General features: G+C 38.4%; 1 protein-coding gene across 1 annotated transcript in view; it reads left to right on the top strand.

Moving 5' to 3' along the window:
- Nucleotides 1-7,500, top strand: part of LOC122242444 (uncharacterized) — a 55,808-nt gene that overhangs the window by 2,870 nt on the left and 45,438 nt on the right. The window lies entirely within an intron of this gene.

The following is a 7,500-nucleotide window of genomic DNA, read 5'->3' as shown; positions in this document are numbered from 1 at the left end:
TCTACCTCTAGGCGCTCGATGCGAGTGCACTTAAGGGCTCCAAGACGTGCGTGTAAACAAACATTCTGCACAACATTCAATCCTTTCAGAGTTGAGCTCGTTGCCGAGCCATACACGATTGACCCATAATCTATTTTAGACCTAATCAGGGATTTATATAGCATCAGTGAAGACTTTTTATCAGCTCCCCATTTGTGTCCAGATATGCACTTTAATAAATTGAGTGCTTTTTGTCATTTATTCTTTAACTGACCAATGTGGTCTTTCCAATTTAATCTACTATCAAAGAGTAGACCAAGAAATCTAGCTGAATTTTGAATAGGTATTGGGTGGTTGTCTAGAGTTAGCCTGATGTTGGGCTTTCTCCTATGGGTAAAGATCATGCCAATACTCTTTCTTATGGAAAATTTAAAACCCCACTGGAGGCCCCAGTTATGAATCATATCCAGTGCCAATTGGATCTGATTTGCCGAGAACTCTGCATTACTGCTGGAGTGCCATAATGCACAGTCATCGGCGTACAGTGAGTATTTAAGATTCCGAAGAGGAGATGGTAAAATGTCATTAATCATACATAAAAATAATGTTGGTGACAAGACACTTCCTTGTGGGAACCCGTTTGCCTGGACAAAAATGTCCGAGAAAGTGACATTGTCAGAAAATAATTTGACAGAAAACGTTCTGTCAGATATGAAATTTTGGATAAAACAAGGCAAGTTTCCACGTAATCCGAAAGCATAAAGTTTTCTGAGTAGGCCATGTCGCCATGTCATGTCGTAGGCTTTTTCTATATCTAAAAATACTGAAATAAAAAAATGCTTTATGGCAAATGCCTCATGAATATGACTTTCCAGTTTTACTAGCTGATCGAGAGTTTGGCGTCCCTTTCGGAAGCCGCACTGCTCGTCAGCTAGTAAATTCCTGGTGTTTAGAAAATGCAATAGCCTACTATTAACAATTCTTTCCATGACCTTGCATAAGCAACTTGTCAACGCAATTGGGCGGTAAGATATGGCGGATCTGGGATTTCCCCCTCCTTTCAATATGGGAATGATGTGGGCAAAGTGCCATGATTTTGGAAAAGTCTGGCTTTTCCAAATATCATTGTACACTTCTAGCGACTTAATTATGGCATCATGATTAATATGCTTCATCATCTCATATCGAATCTCATCGGGGCCTGGGGATGTTCCTCTACAGGCTTCTAGGGCTCGGACAAGCTCATCCATAGTAAGGTCTTTATTGTAATCAAGGTCATCTCCTGTGGCAAAATGAATTGGTTGCAGCTTGGATGCTTCCTTGGTGGTCAGAAATGCAGGATTGTAGTTTTCCGAGCTGCTTGTACAAGAGAACTGCCTGGCGATTGTGTTAGCAATGTCTCTAGGTGAAGCATAGTTGTTTCTCTCATGAATGATATTTTTAATTTTTGGTGATATATTTTTTCTATTGATTTTATTAATAGTGAACCAAACCTTTGCAATGCTGGTATTGCTGTTAATTGTAGAGACAAAGCTTCGCCTGGAGTCTCTTTTGGCTTGTCTGATTGTTCTTCGAGCCCTAGCTCTCGCTTGTTTGTAATTGCGAAAGTTCTCATTTGTGATATTTTTTTGGAAAAGCCTGTAGGCCCTATTTCGTTCACATAGCGCTCTGCGGCAATCTGGTGTCCACCATGGAACTCTATGCTTAACGCTATCTGTCGAAGTCTTAGGGATGGTTGCCATTGCTGCATTTATAATACATTTTTGAACACTGTTTACTTTATCCTCAATGGTTTCTCCAACAACTTCGAGCTTGACGCTCCTTGTGAAGGCGACCCAATCTTCTTTTTTTTACGTTAAATTTGTGTGCTGAAGGCGTTCTCATGGTGTAGCATGAATATTTAATACAAATAGGAAGGTGATCGCTTCCTAACGAGTCGTCAATGGTGTGCCACAGGCACTTGGCTGCTAGTGTTGAAGAGACCAGTAATAGGTCAATAAAGCTCAAATTATCGTCCACTCGCGTCGGACTACCATCGTTTAGAAGGACCAGATCAGAGTCGTTGATCAACTTAGCTACTTGCTCACCTCTACCATCCACCCGCAGGGAACCCCATAAAGTATGATGAGCGTTGAAATCACCTAAAATTAATTTGTTATTTGGAAGACTGTCCTGAAGAGCAAAAAGCTCATCATAGATTACCATTTTATCAGGTGGACAATAAGCTGAACATATAGTCAGATACGTGTTATTGAATTTTACTTTGCATGCAACGTGTTCCAAAGTAGAATTAATCGTCACTTCAGTGAAAGGGAGGTTTTGGTGAATGTACATGGCGACCACGCCTCCACCCCTTCCCTCTCGGTCTTTTCTACACAAATGGTAGTTTCTTAGCAATACCACCTCGTCAGAGACTTGGTCGTTTAAATGGATTTCTTGGAGAACAATAATATCGGGAGCGTAGGACGAGGCTAATAATCTAAGGGAGTTTAATTTTGATCTAAGACTTCGACAGTTCCATTGTATAATGGTATACGTGTGGATTACATTTTATGGGGTTTGGAAGTGCCTTGTCCGCCGGTTTTTATTTTCTTTTTTTTTTGGGAGGGAAGCGCTTCCTCCTCTCCCTCGCTTCCCGAGGGCCTCTCTCGGGAAATTTTGGAGACAGTAGCCTCCATGGCCTGCTCCCCTCTACTAGGGAGACGCCCGGCGGAAGATGATCTGCCCTTACGAGCAGACCAAAAACCAGGCGAAGTCCTAGTAGGGGTCGCTTGGACTAGAAGGTGCGATCCAGATTGTGATTTGGTATCGTCCTCCTTAAGATGTTGTTTTTGTTGGGTTGATTCAGCAATTTCCTTTGTTTTGTTCAATTCTTTAATCTGATTCATTAAGTCCTTTACCGTTTCCTTCAATTCTGCAATTTCCTGGTCTTTAGCTGCGAGCTGCTGACTAACACTGCTTGCACTGGAAACATTGTTAGTTACTTCTGAAGTATTGGGTTTGCTTGCCAAACCTTCAACTTTCTTCTTGGCCTCACGGTAGCTAACATCGTGCTCTCTCATGTATGCCAATGTCCCAGTCTCCTTCTTCAGGCTACTACATTCAGCAGAGCCTGACTGATGGGGACCTCCACAGTTAGCACACTTGAGTGTCTTTTCCGTGCATTCAGTGGTATCATGGGCTCCAGCACATTTACCGCAAGTGAATTTATCAGTATCCTTATCAATGCATCTTAAAGAGGTGTGTCCAAATTTTTGGCATCTATTACAACGCATTGGTTTTTGAATATAAGGTTGTACTTGAACAATCTCATATCCGATTTTGACGGTACTTGGAATCTTTGGAGTTGAAAAGGTCAAGAAACACAATCCGGTTTCTACTCGCACATTCCCATCCTTCTTGGTCATGCAATTTACGTCCACTACGCTTTGGTCATTCATGGCCTCAAGAATTTCGCTTTCTTCCATTGTCCTCAAAACTCCGTGAAAGATTACTCCCTTACAGGTATTTAGGCCAACAGGAATAGTTACTTTTACTTTGAGGTCATGAATTTGCATCAGTTTAAGCAAATCCTTAACCTGAGATTTAAATTGCACTTTTACAAGGAGGCTGCCATCTCGCAATTTACGGACAAAATCAAAACTGCCTTCCACTTGACCATCAAGGACCTTTTTAATGATAAAGGGGTTGACATTCTGCAGGGATTTATTTTCATTCACGCATCAAATGTTCACACACCTTGCGTTCTCGGGAGGGATATCAATGATTGGTCTTCTGGGTCGGACATTGGTCGGGGTTCCATCAGTGGTCATTTTGGTCTTAGACGAGTTCGGAGTCGCCCTTCCTCCTTGAGGAAGAGGAAGGGTAGCCGGGGGATCAATCATACTCGGGTGTCAGACCAGGTCCGAACCCTGGGCCAAAGCCCGTCGTCCTGAGGGGACTACCTTTACCTTAACTGTTGGATCAACCTAATCCCAATAGCTAAGAGATTATAGAAAGAAGTCTTTATGTTACACGTCCTCGCCCCCCCCCCCTAGTGGAAGCCTGGTTGCGTTCTCCAGTACCAACTAAGGGATCGGAGTTTGTGTGTAAGACACCTTCCTACCGCCGAACCTGCCTAATGCGAGGGACAGTAAGTCAGTGCCCACCCCCCAAGCGAATACAGGAGCTCACAAGGAAACTCCAGTAGGCTCAGGAAAGTCACACAGAAAAATGGAAAAAATTCAGGGGAAAAGGAAAGTTGCGCCCTGGGGTAGAAGAGTGGTGCGGGTCTGGGGTGGGGGCCGACTACTACTACTGTAGCCTCGTGTCACCTGCAAAATCAAAGCACTGAAGGTGCAAGCAAAGCACTTAAAGTGCACAAAATCTGTACAAAACAGTGTTTACTCGACTTTGTTTTACGTTAAGCAAACAAACAACAATGCCAAGCGAGACGAGAGGCCCCGAAAACCAGGGTAGCTCTGGTGTCACAAGACTTATAATTTGTTGCTGCTGCGTTACAGAAACAAGGTGTGAGCTTTTTAATGTCTCATACACGAGTGGGGGAGTGATTATTTGCACTTAAGTTCTTATAATTTTGTTACTGATGCTCCTATGCGTACAAACCCCCATCTGTTTTTTTTTCTGGGGGGAAGCAAAGAAAATCAAAGACAATCGGACTCGGCAAAAAAGAAAAGTAAAATTTTAAATTCCAAATCGAGCACTAGAATCCCGTACTGGTGGACTTATGTTCCATTTTTTTAAAATTATTGTTTTCTGTTTATGAATAGGACTTCATTTGTTTTGTTGAGTTTGAGAAAAGAATCCTCAATCACGAGGCAAAACATTGCTCGTGCGTTCATAATGACAATGATTTTAATGATGCTTATGATGATAACAATGATATTGATAATGATATCGTAATTGGTATAGGAATGAGATATAAGAGTGATAATGATGATAATAGTCATAATGATAATAGTAATGAAATCATAGTTAAAATAATAATGCTAATGACAACCGTATTTATAGTAACGATGAAGACGATAAAATAATACCAACAGTAATAATAGTGATTATAATGAAAATAATAATTATGATTATACTAAATAAAGAAAGGATAACGATGAAAGTTAATAACGATAATTACAATAGAAACACCACAAGCAATGTTAATGATGATGACATTTAGCATACTAATATTATATATCTATAATGAGTATATCTAACGGTCACTTAAATGACAATATGGCTATACACGTATTAGAATAATTTAAGAAAGAGGACGAGCTATGATTGAGCAATAATCATTTAAGTGCAAGATAGGATGCGGTTTTAAATAGTCTTTTTCATCATTATTATTACTACTGCTACGACTACTATTATTATCCTCATCGTCACTTTATTAGCATTATCATCAAGGCGCTGTCACACTAGCGCTTTTCCGTCAATTTTCTGAAAAAAATAAATTTTGAGTGAATTGTCGTTTTTCTAGAAAATTCCGAGTTTCCGCGTGAAAAAATTTCCGTCGTCTTTTTAGCCAAGCGGACTCAAATCAAGAACTATATTTTAAAATGTTTGTATTTAATTAAAATAATTTATTATGATAAGATTTAATTAATCTTATTTTTCTTAAAAATGTCATGAAATTAACAAACAGAAATATGCAAATCTAAATTTTATTTCCATAAATAAAATGTGTTCTAAGTGCTCAATTTGATTGTTCATATCCGTCAGCCGCAAAGCGCGCCATTTTCCTCCAGCTTTGAAACACCATGGACTGTGGATGGACACACGCCCTTCAGAGGAATATTTGATTGTGAATATATTCTTGTTTTTTCTTGTTACGTTCACCATCTGCTAAAACAAAGTCTAGTATCGCCGCGTACTGTCGCTTGATCGGCGCCATTGCTTACAACTACGAGGCAAATATTGCATGATTGACCTGATTGCTCCTGGCGGTAAGGCGCTAGTGTGACTGCACGCCTCCAAAAATTGATTTTTTTTTTTTTTTAATTGACACAGAAAAAAACGACGGAAAACATGCTTGTTTGCCTGAGAGCCTCCAAAAATTGACATTTTTTTTAGTGCGGACGCAAGAAAGAAAGAAAGAAAGAAAGAAAGAAAAAAAAAAAAACGACTAAAAAATATGCTAGTGTGACTGCGCGCCTCATTTTTTTTTTTTTTTTTTTTTTTTTTTTTTAATTTACGCAAGAAAACGACGGAAAATATGCTAGTCTGACAGCGCCTACATTATTATTATCATCAGTGTTTCCATTATCATCATTGTTATATTTTCATTTTTATCATTATTATGATTGTCATTATTACCATCATTAGTGTCATTATCCTTGTAATTATCAATATCAGTATCATCATTATCAATATTATTATTTTAATCATCATTAGCTTTATTATTATTACTATTATCATTATCATCATTATTACCATTTTTATAGTTATGACTATAATTATATTATTAGGGTAAACTTAGTTATCATCAATACTATGGAAAGCTCTTTAGTTTACATGAGCTAAAAAAAAAAAAAAAAAATCAATGGATATCACTATATAGCAGACAACTTCCTATTGTCACTGTAGATTCACCTTCACACTAGAACTATCCTTGAACTTCATGAACACAAAGTTAAATCAACCAAAACTAAATTGAAGAATAATTTAAATATGGCAGTTTCCACCTTAGAATCAAATGTGACTCGACTGCAGGGTGTAAGGTTAAAACACCAGTCTTTAAGCTCCATCTTCAGGAGTGTATGTGCTCATGATCGTTTCCTGGCAAACATCTCTAAAAGCAAGTTCGAACATATGCTAAATCTCTCGCCAGGTTTAAAAACGAAATGAAAAGTTATACATGCATATTTAATTCTCGCATTATAAGAATTGCTGATGTAGCTTCTGCCCGATAATATACTATCTTACTAGTCTGGTAAATCTTTAAAAATTTATATATATAACGCTGCCGGTGCCCGGGTATCCTGTGGCGCGCTGTCATTGGCATCAGGAGTATAATTCTAAAAAAAAAAGAAAAAAAAGAAAAAAAAAAAAAAAAAATTATATATATATAGTTCAGTTAAGTTCAGAGAGATTTGCGAAGACGTCGCTTCGCCCGGGCTATATGCACGAGGTGGCCCAGGACAGAAACAGAGACAGAGACAGAGATATGCCATATTAATTTATGTGACTGAGGAATCCTAGGGGACTTATGATGGTGAGGCTGGAAATTTGTTGTTTTATCGCTCTTCTGAAATGTAAACACGTGACTAAATGTTTGTAATTTCTCCTCCTCATACACTGTACATATTTTAATCTGATGATAAATAAGTTTTTGTATTGAATATGTGGGCCCAAAGGTAACTTATGTTATCTTATCCTTTTGAGATATAAGTAACCAAAGTCAAAAATATCAGTATGGCTTTACTCAATTTATATCCCCATTCTATACATTTTTTATACAATTCCGTCAAATAATGATATCAAATAATATTTATCTTATACAAAACAATAGTGTACCGCCTATCATGC

Source organism: Penaeus japonicus, unplaced genomic scaffold, assembly GCF_977035675.1.
Source record: "Penaeus japonicus unplaced genomic scaffold, GWHDUDI00000001_assembly GWHDUDI00000011, whole genome shotgun sequence".
In the NCBI taxonomy this organism is placed as follows: Eukaryota; Metazoa; Arthropoda; class Malacostraca; order Decapoda; family Penaeidae; genus Penaeus; species Penaeus japonicus.
Note: the sequence above shows the minus strand (reverse complement) of the source record. Positions and strands in the feature narration are given on the sequence as shown.